Genomic DNA, 3,293 nt, shown 5'->3' on the forward strand with positions numbered 1-3,293 from the left:
GTTGGAATGTATGCTTTGATGAGATGATCAAAGATTTTGGGTGTATACAAAGTTTATGAGAAACTTGTATTTCCAAAGAAGTGAGTGGGAGCACTATAGAATTTCCTGATGAATATATGTTGTTGACATATTGTTGATCAGAAATGACGTAGAATTTCTGGAAAGCATATAGGGTTATTTGGAAAGTGTTTTTCAATGGAAAGCCTGGATTAAGCTACTTGAACATTGAGCATCAAGATCTATAAGGATAGATCAAAACGCTTAATGGTACTTTCAAATGAGCACATACCTTGACATGATCTTGAAGGTGTTCAAGATGGATCAGTCAAAGAAGGAGTTCTTGCCTGAGTTGTAAGGTATGAAGTTAAGACTTAAAGCTCGACCACGGCAGAAGAAAGAGGAAGGACGAAGGTCGTCCCCTATGCTTTTGTCATAGGCTCTATACGGTATGCCATGCTGAGTACCGCACCTGATGTGTGCCTTGCCACATATCTGGCAAGAGGGTACAAAGGTAATCTAGGAGTAGATCACCAGATAGCGGTCTAAATTATCCTTAGAGGAATAAGGATATGTTTCTCGGTTATGGAGGTGATAAAGAGTTCGACGTAAAGAGTTACGTCGATGCAAGCTTAACACCTATCCGGATAGCTCTGAGTAGAGATACCGGATACGTATAATGGAGCAACAATTTAGAATAGCTCCAAGTAGAACAGTTATTTGAAATGGCTCCAAATGTAGCGTAGTAGTTGCATCTACAAGATGACATAGAAATTTGTGAAGTACATACGGATCTGAATGTTGCAGACCCGTTGACTGAACCTCTCTCACAAGCATAACATGATCAAACCCAGAACTCTTGGGTGTTAGTCACATGGGGATGTGACCTTGAGTGTTAATCACATATCGATGTGAACTGGATTATTGACTCTAGTGCAAGTGGGAGACTGTTGGAAATATGCCCTAGAGGCAATAATAAATTGATTATTATTATATTTCCTTGTTCATGATAATCGTTTATTATCCATGCTAGAATTGTATTGATAGGAAACTCAGATACATGTGTGGATACATAGACAACACCATGTCCCTAGTAAGCCTCTAGTTGACTAGCTCGTTGATCAATAGATGGTTACGGTTTCCTGACCATGGACATTGGATGTCGTTGATAACGGGATCACATCATTAGGAGAATGATGTGATGGACAAGACCCAATCCTAAGCCTAGCACAAGATCATGTAGTTCGTATGCTAAAGCTTTTCTAATGTCAAGTATCATTTCCTTAGACCATGAGATTGTGCAACTCCCGGATACCGTAGGAGTGCTTTGGGTGTGCCAAACGTCACAACGTAACTGGGTGGCTATAAAGGTACACTACAGGTATCTCCGAAAGTGTCTGTTGGGTTGGCACGAATCGAGACTGGGATTTGTCACTCCGTGTAAACGGAGAGGTATCTCTGGGCCCACTCGGTAGGACATCATCATAATGTGCACAATGTGATCAAGGAGTTGATCACGGGATGATGTGTTACGGAATGAGTAAAGAGACTTGCCGGTAATGAAATTGAACAAGGTATCGGGATACCGACGATCGAATCTCGGGCAAGTATCGTACCGATAGACAAAGGGAATTGTATACGGGATTGATTAAGTCCTTGACATCGTGGTTCATCCGATGAGATCATCGTGGAGCATGTGGGAGCCAGCATGGGTATCCAGATCCCGCTGTTGGTTATTGACCAGAGAGTTGTCTCGGCCATGTCTGCATGACTCCCGAACCCGTAGGGTCTACACACTTAAGGTTCGATGACGCTAGGGTTATAGGGAAAGTATGTACGCGGTTACCGAATGTTGTTCGGAGTCCCGGATGAGATCCCGGACGTCACGAGGAGTTCCGGAATGGTCCGGAGGTAAAGATTGATATATAGGAAGTATGGTTTTGGCCACCGGAAGTGTTCCGGGCATCACCGGTAGTGTACCGGGACCACCGGAGGGGTCCGGGGGTCCACCAGGTGGGGCCACCAGCCCCGGAGGCCTACATGGGCCAATAGTGGGAAGGGACCAGCCCCTAGGTGGGCTAGGGCGCCTCCCACCAAGGCCCAAGGCGCCTCCAATAGGGGAAGGGGGCAAACCCTAGGGCAGATGGGCCCTAAGGCCCACCCTAGGTGCGCCTCCCCCTCTCCCCCTTGTGGCCGCCACCCTAGATGGGATCTAGGGCTGCCGCACCCCTTGGGGTGGGAACCCTAGGTGGGGGCGCAGCCCTCCCTCTCCCCCTATATATAGTGGAGGAAAAGGGGCAGCCCAACACGCGATTCAATCTCCCCGTTGGCGTAGCCCTACCCCTCTTCCTCCTCGTCTCTCGTAGTGCTTGGTGAAGCCCTGCTGGAGTCCCGCGCTCCTCCACCACCACCACGCCGTCGTGCTACTGCTGGATGGAGTCTTCCCGACCTCTCCTTCTCCCCTTGCTGGATCAAGGCGTAGGAGACGTCACCGGGCTGTACGTGTGTTGAACACGGAGGTGTCGTCCGTTCGGCACTAGGATCATCGGTGATTTGGATCACGACGAGTACGACTCCATCAACCCCGTTCACTTGAACGCTTCCGCTTAGAGATCTACAAGGGTATGTAGATGCACTCTCCTTCCCCTCATTGCTAGATTACTCCATAGATTGATCTTGGTGATGCGTAGAAAATTTTGAATTTCTGCTACGTTCCCCAACATTCACATCTTATTCTTCCAGTAGGGGTAGTCCGTCCCGTCGAAGGTAGGACACCCAGCAGAGACCTTGATCATACCTGCGGTCGACATAACTAAAACTCCAGGCGGTTAAACCAAAATCAGACAGAACAAGGGAGTACCTTGCTCTGATACCAATTGAAAGTGCGTTATATCGACTAGAGGGGGGTGAATAGGCGATGTTTATGAAACTCTTCACTGAGGAATTTGCCGGTGAGGAAATTCCTTAGCGAAGAACTACTAGCAGCGGAATAAGTACTCAAAAGTAAACATAACAGAATACAAGCATAGTCATCATGATGAAATGAAGACAGGCACAGAGTACAGGAAGCGTAAGCACAGGATACCACAGGATGAAGACAAACAGACTGAAGAAATTGAACTGAGGAAATTGAGAAAGTCTTCAGTCAAAGTCTTCAAACACAGATATGAACCAACACACAACATAGTTATGAGGAAATGAAAGAGTTGAGGGAATAGAACCAGTAAGCTTGGTGAAGACAATGATTTGGTAGACCAGTTCCAACTGCTGTCTCAGTTGTACGTCTGCTTGGAGCG

The sequence above is a fragment of the Triticum urartu genome, chromosome 3 (genome assembly GCF_003073215.2).
Source record: "Triticum urartu cultivar G1812 chromosome 3, Tu2.1, whole genome shotgun sequence".
Classification (NCBI taxonomy): Eukaryota; Viridiplantae; Streptophyta; class Magnoliopsida; order Poales; family Poaceae; genus Triticum; species Triticum urartu.